The 17,624-nt window shown below is 35.2% G+C and overlaps 3 long non-coding RNA genes across 12 annotated transcripts; 2 read left to right on the top strand and 1 right to left on the bottom strand.

Moving 5' to 3' along the window:
• Window positions 1-505: 505 nt before the first annotated feature.
• Window positions 506-3,372, top strand: LOC147524101 (uncharacterized). The gene is made up of 4 exons (XR_015196868.1): window positions 506-653; window positions 840-921; window positions 1,269-1,472; window positions 2,949-3,372. It is a non-coding gene; the product is annotated as an uncharacterized LOC147524101 (long non-coding RNA).
• Window positions 3,373-12,736: 9,364 nt separating this feature from the next.
• Window positions 12,737-17,598, bottom strand: LOC147524099 (uncharacterized). 10 transcript variants are annotated; one of them, XR_015218536.1, is made up of 8 exons: window positions 17,221-17,598; window positions 17,048-17,128; window positions 15,994-16,227; window positions 15,594-15,735; window positions 14,943-14,979; window positions 14,759-14,862; window positions 14,018-14,143; window positions 12,737-13,309 (listed from the first exon to the last, which is right to left on the bottom strand). It is a non-coding gene; the product is annotated as an uncharacterized LOC147524099 (long non-coding RNA). The 10 variants fall into 10 exon arrangements; XR_015218530.1 differs by having other exon boundaries at window positions 14,681-14,862; window positions 14,943-15,030; window positions 17,221-17,407; XR_015218526.1 differs by having other exon boundaries at window positions 14,943-15,030; window positions 17,221-17,407.
• On the top strand, window positions 13,309-16,027 carry LOC147524100 (uncharacterized). Its single transcript, XR_015218553.1, has 2 exons — window positions 13,309-13,847; window positions 14,568-16,027. It is a non-coding gene; the product is annotated as an uncharacterized LOC147524100 (long non-coding RNA).
• Window positions 17,599-17,624: the final 26 nt, after the last annotated feature.

Below are 17,624 nucleotides of genomic sequence, written 5' to 3'. Positions count from 1 at the left end.
GCTACATGGATCCTTTGCTAGTTTACGTTTATCCTGTCCCCAGTCATGTCTGTATACCCTCAAAAATTAAGTTAGTTTTTGGAATGAGAAATTTTAAAGATACAAATGACAAGCTCTTATAGGCTGCTCTACCGATTGAGCTAGACTAAGTAGCCTATTCAAGGGTTTAAATGACAAACAGATGCACACTCAGTTTGATGTAACTTGTTTGAGAATTTATGACCGGCCAGATAATTTATGTTTATATTATTTTGCTTCTGTAAATACCCCAGATTTCCATATGAAGATACATATACGCTGACCAAGTCCACCCTATGGATTTATAAGAACTATCAATAGAAAAGAACCTAAGCTTACCAACCAGATGGTACATGGTAGTAGTGGATATAAGGTTGAGGAAAGGAAACTTTACTGTTGAAAGTGGGAAATTGTATAGTTCTGTATTAAGTATTAAAAATTGACCTGTTGTCCGATTTTTCGGGAATTATCACGACACAACGATGCAAGGCATATGGAGCTATTTTTAACTGAAGGATATGAGAATGGGAGCTGGGAGTACCAAGAGATAGGATCTCATGAAATCAATAAGCATACTGATTGAGCCACTGGAGGCATTTTTGACATCAAGCATCTCAGAGATCCTTCTATAGCTGGTAATTAATCTAAACTTCACTATAAACAAACTCAATATTAATGGAACTTGTAACTGGATACTAAACCTGTATCTTATGAACTGGAACCATTACTGGATAAAATTTGTATACATAATGAGTGTCTTTTGAGTGTAAGTAATGTCCAGGTGTTGTTATTTTGATTGAATTGTTCAAATGATTGGACAGAGGTCTTAAAATTCAAGTCATGGGTGGCGAAACCTACTGACAGGCAACCGAAAGCTCGAATTGCTCTGTATGCTGTGGCGTGGTAAACACCATTTTTTTTTTTTTTATTATGGTCTTAGAGTTGGTGTTCTTTTATTTGGTGTAGATGCTATGGGTGTCATAGATGTAAATCAGTATATGATTGTGAACCAGTTGATGTATGAATCGTCAAACCTTCATATAATAATGTGACAACTTAACAATGTATGTAGTGGTAGTCCTTCACTCAGTATGGACCTTTATGTGTCTTTAAGTGAAAATTTTCATGCAATAGTTCTTTACTTCTTTAGGCACGAGTAAATGTTTGCCCTATGTAATATGAAATTACATACTATAGAATAAACCGCTACTATCCCAAACACCAAGAGTGTGATAAAGGGTTTCTTATAGGTTCTACTTGAAGGCAGAAAGAGCTAATGGCGAGGAGGTAGATAAGACGACTAAGTATCCGGCAAGATTTCACTACTTCGACCATGAACGACCGGCTACCTGGCTGGTCAATGGAGGATATGAAATGGAGGGTGGTAGAGGTAAAGGTGTTACAAAGATATGTTTCAGATCATGGATGGTAATCGACTTCGATGTACACTCAATGTACGTGTTGGTCTCTTTACTTTGCTTTCAGGTTTTCTAATTTGCATCAAATTATGTTTTCATGGATATATAAGCCTTGTTGGAAGCCTGTTATCCTAAACTTATATGGATCCTTTTCTTCTTTTAGTCTACATTCATTTGGTTCATCCGCTAATGGCTCTATTCTAATTGCAGGTTTATTCATCGTTAGTCGTTGATATATGGCTATAGTTATATGTGCAAGGATGAATATTTGGTTATGGTTTTATCGATGCTTATATCAATTTTTGATAGTGCATGACTTGGGACCTTTATCTATGCCTCATATTTGGATTTGGAGATTTGAACATAGACATATGTGGTAGAGATGTATCATATCTTGAGCCCCATTGTCTTACACTAGTTATTAGTCAATGGGTATTGTGTCATGTGCGTGGTCTGAAATGAAAGAAAGCAAAGAAAGATCTATCAAAAACCAAAAACTCTAAAAAAATTCAAAGGAGTCAAAAAAATTGAATCTCCCAAAGTTAAAAATCAAAAGGAGACGATATCAAAAACAAAACAAAAAGAGAAACAAATGTAAAGTTAGAACTCTTAAAATTCAAAATCATATAGAGTCACAAAGTCAAAGGGCTAAAGAATGTATCACAATTTGGAAGCAAAGAACAAAACGAGGTTCTTTTCTGGTTACAAGTATCATGAAGACTTAGTTTCTCAATTTATCAGATTTTGTTTTTCCCTTCATTTTTCTTTCTAGACTATCACCCTAGACCCGTAACTCTTCATAAAATATCTCTAGCTCAATTAGGAATAGGATGGTGTGATAGTAAGTGGCAAGCGTGATCAATCGACCCCGATTCTTTTGGACGTTATTTGAGTATGTGAGGAATATAAGTGCCCGCTGCATTTGAGAGAACGAAACTTAAGTGAATCTATCAGAGAGTTGCGATTGCAACACACCCCTGTGAGAACCCACTTTAAGAACACTTTTCAAGATTCTTGGAAACAACTCTACTTTTGCATTTCATTGCTCATGTTTTGCATATTTATCTTTAGATGATTAAATTATCAGTACATATGTTATTCTAAGTTCAAAGGAGTTTTTTCTTATTTACCGCTAATGAAATGTATGGACATCTGAGAATAAATAAGGAAACAAACTCTTTATATTAATTAGAAAAAGTTTGTGAGTACCTTCACTGGAAAACTCTCACGAGGCTTAAAGCTCGTCCACTAGGAAATTCCTAGTGGTTTAAAGCCTTGTTGCATATAGTTAATGCAATCGCACTCTTCGAAACGAGATATTTAGTTGATAATAAATCACACATTTGTGGTCTTAGTTTTTTCTCTCATCCTTGCTTGAGGACAAGCAAGATACTATTTAGGGGTGGTGATCAGCTCCCAAATATGCGTTTTATTACTCCTTTATTAATGCATTACAATCTCTCTTAATGAGCAATGAAAAGACAACTCATAGGTTTAAGCTGCTTTTTTCAGGTTAAGGAGTATTGCAGACCACTTATCATAAAAGCTGCGTCTTAGCACCAATAAGAGCATTAATCACGCTTATTATGAATACCAGTAACTGCTATAGAAAAGTGCTGAAAAAGTCAAGTCAACCGGTCAAAGTCAACAATCAAAGGACTCAAATCATAAGACCAAAGATGGAGGCCCTTATCTCAAATTATGAAGACTTATCCCTAAACCTATCTTGGTCAAGAAGGCACCCATAAAGCAAAAGTGAAAGGGGTGAGGTGTCTAGTTTAGAATGGATGAAGGTAAATATGTAATTGGCAAAAAGAGAGGTATATAATCAAAAAGCAAAGGAGAGAGAACTCATCTATTGTATTAGGATCCAAACCATTTTGTTTGTTTTACTTTTCTAGTCTTGTTTTTCAATTCAAGTTTTACTTTATTGTTCTTTATTTTCTTATATTTCAATCTTGTTTATTTCAATCAATCAATATTTCCTTGTTCTTCTTGTTTTAATCTTTCATTCAATCATTTGCTTTTTAATGTTTTGAGTCATTTCAATCTTCAACAACTTGCTTTTTAATGTTTTCATTCACAACTAAACTAGCCAAGTCCTAAACTAAGAGTCTACCTTCTTCCCTAAACTCCCAATCTCCTCAACTCTAAACAATTTAGGATGAACTTCAACTTCTTACAAATCTTTGAAGTATACACACCACAATCAACAGCTTCAGTGTGCAAGCACTTCCTAGAGAACTGCAGCTTAAGATATTGACACATATACCAAAAATCATTCTTGATTTAGGTAAGAGTTCGTACGCACATAAGAGACGAGCTATAAGAGAAGGTTGGTGCTTGAATTGTCAAACATCAACTTGCCCCAGTCTTCAACCTCATAATAATTATATTTATAAAGTCTACATGTGTTATCCCCCAGTGCATTACGCTCAATCTAAGAGAGTAATCAAACCATCTGGTTGAGATTGACTCAAGTTTTCAAAAACTTCAAAGTCTTGGGGATCTGACTTAAAACGACCCACCTTTTTAAAATTTCAGTCAAACTTATTTAAAACCCAAAAAAATTAATTAAAATTTTCTTTCTGTTATCTGTACATATTTCCCTACAGTTCCTGTACAGCTCTTTTCATCATCTATTTTGCATCCATTATTGGATGTGAGTGTACCCTATACAGTTACGTTATATTTTCGATGCTGATCATTTTGGTACCTCATAGGTAAAGATCGGACGAGTAACGAAGCACTGATCGTCTCTTGAAGTTGGCAAGGCACTGAGGACAAGTTGGGAATTTCTTGATTTCATTTGGGCTTGGGCTAAAATTTCAATTTCATTAAAGAGGCACGTGCCATCAAACTATTTAGCCCACGCCGACCACCTTCCTTCCTTCTTCCTCACGGAAATCCCCAACCTTAGACACCCACACTAGCTCGTGGATCGCCCACATCCAACTTCGCGACCGCGACCTCATCTCAACACACCTCCACCCAATTTTGTTTATAGCCTGCTCCATTTTCAACCCCCATTCAAACTCAAAACCCCAATTTTATCAATCCCTACTCTAAATGGCTCAAGTTCTTAAAATCGTGTGGGAGCAAAATTTTAAAGACTTCTTCTATTCCGATCTGTTTGAAGTGCAGCTTATTCTCCCTCTCTTACTCTTTTGTTTTATAATTGCATGCTTATAGGGGAGGATGACCACATCACGGTTGTCAAGGATGGCCACTCGCTGGAGCTCACCAAAGAGGTGGTGAGTGGAGTTCTGAGGATTCCTCTAAAGGCTTATGTTCAAACGAAATAGTCCCCAGATGGAAAGACCATCGATGTGATGATAGTAGAGACACTTCTTGAGGGGGTTAAAAACCCCAAGTCTCATTGTGCGTTTCAGAGTTCGCTATGAAGGAACCAACTAGCAAGATCTCGATTGGATGACCTACAACCCTGCTAGGCTCGGCCAGCCTTCGGATATAGGTAAGGCGATGCTTCATCTTTTATGGATTCTTCAAGAGCGTAAGAATAGCTTCGTCAGATCGTCTCTTTATTTTTGAGCAACTCTGCAAACCCGAAGAAGTCAACCGCCCCTCGACCGATCTTTGGGTCACCAAGATCATGCAAAGACTGGGGTTCGAAGCTTCTGAGCATCCCTGGTGGAGGTCAAGGACACTACCATAGGTCCTATATTTGCCCATCAAGGTCCGAAGTTATGGCTTCCACTTGAAGTCAAAGCCACCGAAAAAGCAAGCACGCCCGACCGAGAAGGTAGATTACTTCGCTTTGAAGATGCCACTCGACAGTTCACTCGAAAGCCCATGGATGGAATTCACTTCCTCCATGGAGGCCGAGAATTTTGCATCGCGTATCTCCATTAGCTCAGGGAAACTCAACGTAATATTATAGCGAAACAGCGAACCATCAAAGAGGAGCAGCGACGTTTTCAGCACAGTGTCACTAGAACACTGCAGAGCATCAGAGACGCGCTCCCGCGTAGTGATAGACATGCTAAGTCCAAACATCAGCAAGGAGAAGGATATTCTAGACGTCGAGACGAGTCACGCACGGATTCTGACTAGGATTCTCCCTAGTGTTCGTATAGTTGGATCTATTTATTTTTCTGTTTCTTTCTTACGTGTATGACGTAGTATAAGTTTAATTATATGCTTAATATTATTTGCTTGCTTTATTTTGTTTTGTTTTTCTTGTGGAATTTGGTATATGAGTATAAGGTAAAACAGATACATCATGCTAAAATTTTCCATTTTTCTTTCATGCATTTCATACATGTTTTCAAAAATACAAAAACCCAAAAAAAATTTATAGTAGAATAAATATTTATAGTATAATAAACCATGTATTTCTCGTTCTATATCAAACAACCCACGCCCCAAACTTATTTAGGGGTGGCATATTTTCATAATGAAGAATAGTATACAGGTGTATCGCCGTTTTTGCTCATTTTTCTATGGTAATCTCTTTCTTTATCTCTTCATACTTTGAGAAAACATAGTTCTATTTTGGGGTGGTATATTAACATTTTGCAAAAACTATGCATTTTCTATATAATAAATATAATAGTATATTTCTTCCTTTCTAAAATTTTTTCGAGAAAGACCAAAAATGTTTTTCCATTTAGTATTAAAAAGTCTTGTTTCCTTTTTCTATGATGAATAAAAAATTTAGAAGTCTCATTATAACAATAGAATAAGGACTTGTTCTTCGTACTTAGACTAATATACGTACAATAGTTTATGCATCTTTTCATGAATGGAATGCATCAACATTTGTTTGTATATAGCAGTGAGTTTCCGAAGCCAAGGTCGTTAGAACAATTAAGTTCCATATCCTGTGAGAATCTAGCCAAAATCCCCATCTAAATGATTATTGAGTGATGACACAAAGGATGTCCAGATAGAAAGACCACACGTCCACTTACTTGATCACCACGCCATATTCTAAGAGAGAATTTAGGCCCTTTTTGGATCGATACAGCTAAATAAACATTAAAAACCCAAAAAGATAGTTTTCCGCCCTCTAGTTACCCCTCTTGAGCCTTCACCTTTTCTAAAAGCCTTTTTATTATTCACAAAAATTCTAACCCATTACAACACACAATAAAAAGCTTACCCAAACACAAGTTGAGAACTTGATAGATATTAGAAAAAAGAGAAGAGAATACCTTTGTACAAAACAGTTATTTGCTTCAAAAAGAAAAATAAAAGAAAGACCCATCAAAACCAAAACTCCAAAAAAAAATCAAAGGAGTAAAAAAAAAAAAATCGAATCTCCCAAAAATTCAAACTCAAAAAGGAGGCGATATTAGAAACAAAAAAGAAACAAAAAAAAAAAGTTAGAACTCCCAAAATTCAAAATCATATATAGAGTCACAAAGCCAAAAGGCTAAAAAAGAATGTATCACAATTAGAAGCAAAAGAACAAAACGAGGCTCTTCTCTGGTTACAAGTATCTTGAAGACCCAGTTTCTCGACTTATCAGATTTTGTTTTTCCCTTCCTTTTTCTTTCTAAACCATCACCCTAGCCCCGTAACTCTTAATAAAATACATTTAGCTCGATTAGGAATAGGATGGTGTGATAGTAAGTGGCAAGCATGATCAATCGACCCCGATTTCTTTGGATGTCATTTGAGTATGTGAGGAGTATAAGTGCCCACTGTACTAGAGAGAACGAACCTTGAGTGAATCTATCAGAGAGTTGTGATTGCAACACAACCCTGTGAGAACTCACCTTAAGGATGATCTCCAAAAGCCTCGGAAACAACTCTACTTTTGCATTTCATTGCTCATGTTTTGCACATTTATCTTTAGATGATTAAATGACTGTATATATGTTATTCTAACTTCAAAGGAGCTTGTCCTTATTCAACGCTAATGAGATATATGAACTTCTTAGAATAAATAAGGAAACAAGACTCTTTGTACTAAATAGAAGAAGTTTATGAGTACCTTCACTGGAAAACTCTCACGAGGCTTAAAGCTCGTCCACTAGGGAATTCCTAGTGGTTTAAGGCCTTGTTGCATATGGTCAATGCAATCACACTCTGGAAAACAAGATTAGTATAACTCATAATAAATCACTCATTTGTGATCTTAGTTTTTTCTCTCATCCTTACTTGAGGACAAGCAAGATGCTATTTGGGGGTGGTGATCAACTCCCAAATATGCATTTTATTACCCGTATATTGCTGCATTATAGCATTTCTTACGCTTAATGAAGACAACTCATAGCTTTTATTGCCTTTTTCAAGTTATAGAGTATTTCAGACCACTTATCATAAAAGCTGCGTCTTAACACCAAAAAGAGCCTTAATCACGTTTATTATGAAAACCATAAGCTGCTATAGAAAGTCTTTGAAAAAGTCAATGATCAATGTCAAAGTCAAAGGTCAAGGTCAAATGTCAAAGCCTTCAACTCAGAAGACCAGAGATGGAAGCTCTTATCTCAAAATATGACATTCTCCCAAAACCTACCTTGGTCAAGAAGAAATCAAAAAGCAAAAGTAAAAGTGAAGTGTGAGGTGTCTAATTTGTAATGGAGATGAGCAAATCTGTAAAAGGCAAAAGTAGGGGTATATAACCTAAAAGTAAGGGAGAGAGAAACCATCCATTATCTTAGGATCCAAACCATTTTGTTTGTTTAATTATTTGTCTAGTTTTTCAATTCAAGTTTTTACTTTATTATTTGTTTTATTTCCTTTCAATCAAAACTTGTTATTTTACTTGTTCTTATTTCAATCTTCAATCTTATTTTCCTTTTTTCTTGTTTCAATCTTCAATCGTATCTTGTTGTTCTATTTCAAGTTTTAATCAATCTTTCTTTCAATGTTTTCATGTCATTTCAATACCAACAACTAAAGCTTTCAATGTTTTCATTACCTTAAAACCAATATAGTCTATACAAGAGTCTACCTTTCTTCTTCACAACTCCCACACTCAACTCTAAACAATTTAGGATGAACCTCACTTCTAAAACAAACTCTTTTGAAGTTACCACCACTATCTAAAGCTTCAGTGTACGGGGTGGATTATGAAGTCTTGTAAAAAGTTTAACCTTATTAGTGCTTAGACTTTTAAGAATTAGGGTAAGGCTTTTACTATAGCTTTCGTGTTGGGCTGGATGTCGGGCCGTGAAACGAGCTTTGGTAGTAGGTGGGCTTACTAAATAATATTAATTAATTTTTTTTGTATTTTTGTATCAAACCAACGGCCAGGCCACTTAAGAATTGAGGGAGGTTGTCCGTGCGTGCACGCTCCTTAATTAGAGAACCCCAATTCTTTGAGTTTTCTAGACACCGTTTAGAATAAAAAAAAAATTAAAAAATTTTGTAGTTGATAGCATACGAGTACTGTACTGTACTCGTGAGATAATATTGCAATGAATATAAAAATATTATTCTAAGCTAATTAATCTAGGGCGCATGCGCGCTTTGAAATAAGGCAAATTGGGCACGTGTCGCGCCTAAGGAGTCGAATGCGGGTCGCGCTCTGTGAAGGCAATTAGAGGGCGCGCGCGCTTGTGAATTAAAACTAGGGTTTGAATTTTTTAGGGTCAGGTCACGGGAGGGTAGGGATTTGGTTGCACAACTCGTATACACTCAAACAGTAGCAGAAAAATTTGAAGAAATTGTGAACAATGTTTTCAGTGTTGTTTTTGAATAGTAAGAGTTTTCTAATCTAAACACGCATAATGTAAATGAACTAGATGGCAAGCGGCGCCATTGATATGGTTTATATTATAATAAGATTGATGAACATTAGATTAGAGATGCGTGAACAATAGATTTATGATGGAAAAATAGTAATTAAAATACTCTCAATATCATAGAAATAATAAGGAGTAGTCGTGTTCGATCCACTCTAGTCATACGTTACTTGAATGCAAATCTAGATTAGTTAAATGTTTTTACTAGTGAGAGTAATACGATGTGAAAACAGTGATTAAACAGTGAATTAATTTATGAGAGAAGATATAGAGAAGGTTAATCCGCCACGTGATTCGATTGATTATTAGTTAGTTATCGAATCACTTGTTTGATCCCTAGTGATGAACACCAAGTTGTCTCGAATCAAGGTTTCACTAGCTTGAGAGTTTAGCTCCCCCACAAATCTTTTTGGTGGTGCCTCTAAACTCTAGTTCTCCGTTATGAGCTCTATCTCTAGACACTCACAACGAAGAACTTGAAGTTCTTATGCAAAACAATAATGAAACTAATTTCTAATCATCCTCACATGGCTTCATAAACCCCCTCTAATGGAGGTTTTAGCCTTGTGTCGTTGGATTAAATTTAACTAAACAATAATAAGAAGACATAAGAATAAAGAGAATTGAATACTAAAGCTTTATTGAATGGGTTTTAATGGAGGCTACAAACTAAACTACTTAACCTAAACATAAACTAAACTAAAAAGAAAGAGAGAGAGAGAACCCTAATTACAACTAAACTAATGTAGGAGTAGCCTAGTTTTGTTTAGCCTTAACCCTCTTTATATAGGAGAGGGTTAAGGTTACATTTTCGAGTATGAGCCAAAACGGGGGACTTTGGGCCTCTAATGTGAGCCCAAAGTCTATTAGGTTAAGTCTAAAGAGGCCACAACTACTAGAAAGTATTTCAGTACCCTTTTCATCCACTTTTACATTTCTTATTAGGTCAAGGTTGGGTCCATTGGAAATCTTATTCGGAGCCGGTCGTTTTGACATAACATAAACTCAATTCTGAAGTCCGAGTCCAAAGATACGCCCTTTTGAAGTTCTGATGGCTTTTTGTCATTTTTCTATCCGAATTGACTTTGACTTCCCAGCTTTGACTGGGCTTAGAAAGGTTTTTCTTCTTGATTCTTGGGCTTTAAACATAGAACTCTTCTAGCAATCATCTTAACTCATTTTCCACACAAAATGGCATTTTTAAGCACATAAACAGCTTCAAGACCTGAAATACACAAAAATACGTAAACATTACTAACTCTTATTTATTATAAACATAATTTGCCTAAATAGAATACTATAATAGGGGTTTAAACTACACACTTTTGGGTGCTTATCAATGCTTCTAAAGAAATAAGAAGTATCCCTAGGCAATGTTTTCATCTCAATCATCTTTTGCCAATTAGGATATGTTTTCTTGAAAAGTATAGCCCATTCAATGATATAAAATGTTTGTTCACGTTATAAAAACTCTTTAGGAATCTCATCCTTCAAAGATTCGCCGAATGAATGCTTCTAGCGATAAGTGCTTGATTTCCCTTGATTTCCTCAAGCCCGGACCACCATTTGACTTCTATAATGGCCCAACCGATAGTGTGATAAGAGTGAGAAGTTTACGAGCCATTCCACCATAAATTCTTATTCAACTGATCCAATTTATCGGTTATCTTATAGGGAGAAGATAAGTGCTCATTGCATACTACTGATTTGATGAGAGTAGTTCTACCCGAGAGAGAGATAGAACTTTAGCTTTCCATCCAGTAATCTTTCTTTGAACATTTTGTACCAATAACTCAAAATCTTCAGTTTTCTTCCTACTTAAGAGTATTGGAACACCCAATCAAGTAGATTTCTTTATCATCAAACTTTCTCATCTTCCACTTTTTCATAATGCTCTTTGACACATTCCCACTGAAATAGGCCCTGGATTTGTCAAAGTTTACTACTTGACCAGAGGCTTCACAGTAAGTGTTAAGGAGATTCATCATATTGTTAGATTGCTGAGAATCAGCCTTACAAAATATGATAGAATCATCCGCATAGAAAAGGTGGTTGATACCAGGAGCCTTTCTTTTTATTTTATTCCCAAAAATCAGATTAGATCTTTCAACTTGAGCAATGAGTCTTGATAAGGCTTCTGCCACAATGATGAATAAGTAAGTGGACAGAGGGTCCCCTGTCTTACTCTTCTTCAGGATAAACTTTTTCTAGGGGAGAGTCATTGAGAAGTACATTATAAGATATTCTACTAAGGCATTGCTGAATCATTTTCCTCCATTTGGCAGAGAGAAGCCAAATTTTCCCAGAATCTAATCAACAAAACTCCATTATTATAAAATTAAATAAAATCATTGTTTTGTTTTTCATCTTTTTCATATTAAATAAAATTTCACTTGCCGGACCAATATTATCCCCATAGATCTTTCCTTGACAAAAGCATTTTGAAGAGGAGAGATGAACTTATGAAGGAGGATATAAAGCTTGGTGGACATGATCTTGGAGATGATTTTATAGGAGAAGTTACAAAGACTGATAGGCCTGAATTTAGTGATGTGTTCAGATTCAAACTTTAAGAACAAGCTGAATTTGTTTAACATATTAGATTAGACGATTGAAATATACCCGATGAATTGCATAATGTAAATTAAGGAGCCAAAAGGGACATGTGTACGTGCTTTCGCTTGTATAAGTAGAATTAACTTGCAAAAGCTAACGGAGATGTAGTCCAAAACTTGAATTACGTCAAGCTGGTTTGGCGGTCGTATAGTAGGGTTCGAATCCCTGCATCTCCAATTTTTTTTTTTTTTTTATTTTAACAACGTAAACAAATGTGCATGCAACTTTGCAAGTTCCGCGTTATTTGTTGCTACACTTCACTCCACTCTGACCAAGAACATTGCTGCTTGTTCTTATTGAAGGAAAGATTATGGACATTGGGTTGGTTGAAAATGAATGCAAATTTAGTGCAAGATAAAAGGACGGACTGCACAAGTTAGTGACCAAGAATACTGCACTTTTAGTGTTATTTTTGGGTGATGGTCTGAATTTGTATGTAATCAATATAATTAAGATACCCCATATAACTTTTATACAAAGTGACCACGATAAGAGTTGTTCAACACAAATCCATACTGGTACTACTAGAGGAATTATTTAACACTAGTAGCGGGCACGTGCTACGCACGTGATAGCATGCGCGAATGCGAAAAAAAACGCTTTGATGTTTAATGAACGGTTTCAGACTTATAAAACTTCTACAATGGTCTGAATGAATGGTTACAGATTTTAGGCCAAAATATACTGCTTAAAAATCCAAGCACACATAAAACAGGGCTAATTCCAAAACCTCATCTGGAGCCCAATTGGCAGCATCTTTTCTTTCTAAATAAACCTAATGAGTGGTTTAGGGAAGTATCCAGAGAAGTTAAACTTCAATTCTGGTTAAGTACTGCAGAGTCCTTAACATAGCCAATACATAGAAGGTATGCATGTTGTTTTTCTGAGTCAATCAATTAGTGGAAAATGGTGCACATCGAAATTAATATAAGATAATAGTAATGTGTTCCTATTGGAAACAAAAACTTTGAAATCCAAATAGTGAAATGCTATATAGGAAGCTTATAATTAAATATCATTTCCAAAAAATAAGGCATAAATAAAAATGGGGGAAAAATGCAAGAGTCGAACACAATGAAAGCCAAACTATCCTAGCATAAAAACTTCACATATATTGTCCATATGCAATATATATGTTTGGCGACATGTCAAATCTTCAGATCCAGCACCTTCCTCCTCCTAGTGAATTCCTTAGCATCATCGACTGTAAGAGTACTTCTGGATTGAGACCGTTGCTGATATGAAATGCTCATTATTATCTAGTCTTCATCTTCAGTGCTTGGCATTTACTATGGGGTGTAAAATCTTGCTTCGGGCATGTTGGTATAGTTTCTTCCAAGTGCATTAATTGGCCTAGTCTACTTCATTAAGAGCTAGATTGTTCACACATGTAACATGCTCATTGTTACCTTGGCGACTTGGAGTTCGGTCAATTTTGCAGGTAGAATAAAGGTCTGGTGTGTACAACCCATCTTGGTCAGACTCAAATGGGTTAGGTGCACCAGACATAATTTCATCACGATTGGTTGGTCAAGGAATCTGCAATAATTGTCACCATTAAACTTTCATAGTATATACATACAAAAGTTGTACCAAACTATTGCAAAATAATCTCATACTCCCAGAGACTCGAACAGTTGGACTATATGTAAGTCTAATTATCCTGGGAGTAACATAACATAATCATCATTCAGTAGGTATACTACTTAAATAAAGATAGTATTTCATCAAATTTTCATTATATGAATTATTTTTGTTTATGGTAATTAAGTCAGACTTGACGCAAAATTTATCTTTTCAATTATGACAGTTCCGGTGTAATTTTTTCTTTAGAATCTAGTCTGTACTCTGGATTTGAATTATGACACCGAGAAAACAATGAGTGTTCAATTTGAGAATCATTAGCATAAGCTTGATCTTCTGCACTGGCACAAAACATTAGATCATTAGATTCTTGATCTTTTGCATTGGTACAAAATATTATATCAGCTACTGAAACCAATATCGTGACGTTGTGGTGTTTGTGCAAATCATCTTAATCTACTTGATCTTACACATATCAAGCATATGCACTAATGTGTTATTTAAATTCCCTGAAATCAAAACTTTTATTTACCAGAGTAAGGAAACATGGGTTAAAAAGTTCAATATGAAAGCTGAGTGTGTAAGTAGACTATAAAGAACAGCTTGCACTAAAGATAGAAGGTAGAGGAGACAATAGAAATTAATTCGATCACAAATTCTTACCTCTATCACTGCCTCACAGATGATCCTATTCGAAGCTCTCGGCGTAATTTAAAATGTGCATTAACATATTGATTTGGAGAAGGGATAGATCAGCACAATTCAAAAGAAGCAAATGCAAAATTGTACCTGCGAAAACAATATCCAAAGTTAATCATTTTTTGGTATGGTTATAGCGAAATGTATTTCTGATTCAATGATTTTGACGTAGTTGTCCATTATCACGAAACCATTGGGCTAAATTTTTTTTCTAGTGTGGAGGCCATGAAGATATTGGAATTTAAAATTTGAAAAGCAAATAACTAATTGGTCCCAGGTCATAAAGGCAGGATGAAGTCATCAGGCAAGGTATTAAGGCAAGTGTTGCAACTCTAGTAATCTTAATAAGGTAATTGACCAATAAAGCTTTTATAGCACAAACATTTTAGACCATTACATATAGGCTTCCTGTAAATGAGAAGATTTTTTTTCCATAGAAAGGTGACCTGGATAGCAAGAACAGTTCGTCCCTACAATGATATCATTATTTAAAGACACTTGAAGGCCATCTAAGTAGTAAAAGAAACACCAGAAGGGTAGTAATATAAAAAATATAGACAGCAGCGAAACATTGGAAATAAACATATAGGACCGAAAAAACATGTCAAACTAAAAAGGTAATCTTACAAATGAGAAGAGAACACATCTTCCATCTTATCTTAGCTTCATAATCTAGTCTGAACAAATTGCAAAAAGATAACGTACCCTCACATATAGCTCGATTAGCACTCCCTCTCTTTGCACAAAAGAAAATTTGCAAGAAATGTTTAATGTTGAACACTGACTATCCAACTTGCATATCAAATTACCTTATGACAAAAATTAAGTAGGTAAGACATAGTCTGTTAAGAACTAAAATCCCGAACAGAATAATTGGGGTAGCACATACCTTAACAGTCTGCGAAAGTGCTTTGTGCCCTTGACTACTGTGTATTAGAGTACAAAATCATCATGGTTGTTTAATATATATGACTGAACTGCCATTAAGTTATTATCAGTGATAAGATCATGGAAAATAAGTTTAGAAAGGTAAAACAAAAATAAAAACAAATTTAAAGCATGTCGCCCTCATTTACAGGTTGTAAATGTACGTAAACATGCTATTATGTTAGTACGGTTCAATCACCTAGAAAAAATTGTCTAGTATGAAACCAACATAAAATGCTCTATTAATACTAAAGTCTGATGACAACAGTTTCTAGCAACAGGGAACATCAGAAGTTATCAAGTAAAGTGAATCATAAACAGACATGCCATCATTCTAAATAAGTTCCGAGTTTAGATATATATATTAGCATAATTAAGCCAGCAAAAATATATAAAAATTCTCGAAAAGGTATCAACTGTTTTTGACAGGTCAGGCTAAGAACGTCAAGGCTTTGTTTTTTTAAAGTTGAATATGTATCTACATGTATAGTTGTTGAGCTGAGAGAAACAATTTGACGGTTCCCTTATTTGGTATCTATAGTATGGGTAACATGAGGTTAGCATGTAACTGCGCAAATCAATTGGGAAACAGTGGTAAAAAATGGTAATATACCAGTAGTAATAGTAGCCGTTATTGTTCTTGATGCTAGTATTTTTCGTTCAAGCAGGCATTTCAATTCGTACCGGCAAATAAATCCCTCAGAGCAACTGTTGCTTTGACCTACATTTGGCTTCTTATAGTTGCGAGCATAAATCTGTAACAGGGTTAGTATGATATTTGATATGGAGTAACTTTCTTTGCAACCATAATAGACTTGAAAGCATAAATGTAAATAAATATTAGTATATATTTGTTTTTTTAATTATTTGCAAATAGATAATATAACATATTCATTAGTATTGAATGTAATGCAAAATGGAAATCATTTTAATCAACAAATAATCAAACCGTGCTACTAAACTTGTATTGATTCCCTACAAGCTAATACACAGTTTTGACCAAAAACACTTACCACTCAAATTAGGCCAAAGAATAACATTTTGATGTAAGAAGAGTTGTCACTCCTGTGGCTTCACTTCGTCAATATGCTCCCCCTTCTTAACAACAATAGGTTCATTTGCAATTACATTTGCCAAAGGATCTAATAGCTTCATGGACTGATAGGACCCAAACTGCTTAAGTGCATACTGATGCGGGCAGACCAATGCAATTTCCTTGGATTATATGTAAGTTCTATCAGTTGTCTCTGTATAAACAAAAAGAACAATAATAATAACACTATATACAGAACATAACAACAAAACAGCAGAAAAGGAGTTCAGTCGGTATAGAGTTCAGTCACGGCAATTCATATTAAAACCAAGTACTACCGTCAATTTATATTAAGCATGAAAAAGTAATGAGAATGTTAACAGATGCTTAGATCGGCAAGAGGAAGCGATTAAGTAAAGTTTTAGTTTCAATGAGTCATGGGAAAGAGTCTATCCACACATTGCTGAACAACACGATTTGTCTCGTTTTCATTTGAGAATCTTCCCTAAATTATAGGCCGTCGGAGTTATATGTACGATAGCCTAAAACAGTCCTTTTGGGATTAAGAATTAGTATTTATTTTTGGATTTTTTTATAAGGAAGGAAAAACGAAACACTGATAACCCCAAGACATGGTTTTAATTTGAAATTTGATCCTTCAAGGTTACTGGGCATAGCGATTTTCAAATCAAGCCGACTTAAAAAGGAGACAAAATGAGTGGGGCTAACAAACGAAATTGTAACAGAAACATCCATCGTGTATGGTACTATATTGTTGGTTAACTAATAATTTTAGGATTATAAATAACATAGATCTCTTAATTCATGCAGCAATTTAAGCTATCAGAGTAACCCTTAAAGCTATCATTAAGCAACTGAATGGAATTATTCTAGAAAAAATATATAAACAGACAGATTTTGAAATTCTAAACCATTGTAAACAAACATAATAATATAGAAACAAAGAGTTTATATTATACACAAATTCGGACAACTGCTTCAATATAATTACAGTATAATAAGCCCTTGCATACCTCATCACGAGCATAGCCCAATGTTTCGAGTTCGAGTAGTAATTGCCTCGATTTTTCAAACAGTCCACCTCTAACATAAACCTTGAGTAAGGTAGTCATGATAATCAGAAGCCATAAATTGTTGAATGGAACTGAGAAAAAAAATAGAATAAAATTTTATTATAGAAACATACATGAAGAAGCTGTTCTTCTGTTTTATGAAGAAGCAATACCATAAATCGTTGCTCTTTATTCTTGATCTTTAAAGGTGTTTAGATAAGATAAAAACTTTTGATTAAATCAATTTTGATTGATGTTTGTATATTGATAAGGACGAATTTTGTGGATCTGGGAGTTTGTTTTTTGTTTCTCTTTTTTGATAGAGTCAAAGAAAGCGGTGGAAGTTGTGGACGACGACTTGGAGTTGAGCGGCTAAAAAAAACAGGTGTTGAATGGTGGTTGGAGAAAAAGCCCGGACGGACGCCGGATGGGCTTAGCAGGCTAAAATGGACAGATGGAGAATGGGGATAGGATTAAAACGCGGTACACGGCTAGCTCGCCCACGCCTCTATGTGATGGCGGCTAAAGCTAGGCTTGG

Source organism: Coptis chinensis, chromosome 1 (genome assembly GCF_015680905.1).
Source record: "Coptis chinensis isolate HL-2020 chromosome 1, ASM1568090v1, whole genome shotgun sequence".
Taxonomy (NCBI): domain Eukaryota; kingdom Viridiplantae; phylum Streptophyta; class Magnoliopsida; order Ranunculales; family Ranunculaceae; genus Coptis; species Coptis chinensis.
Note: the sequence above shows the minus strand (reverse complement) of the source record. Positions and strands in the feature narration are given on the sequence as shown.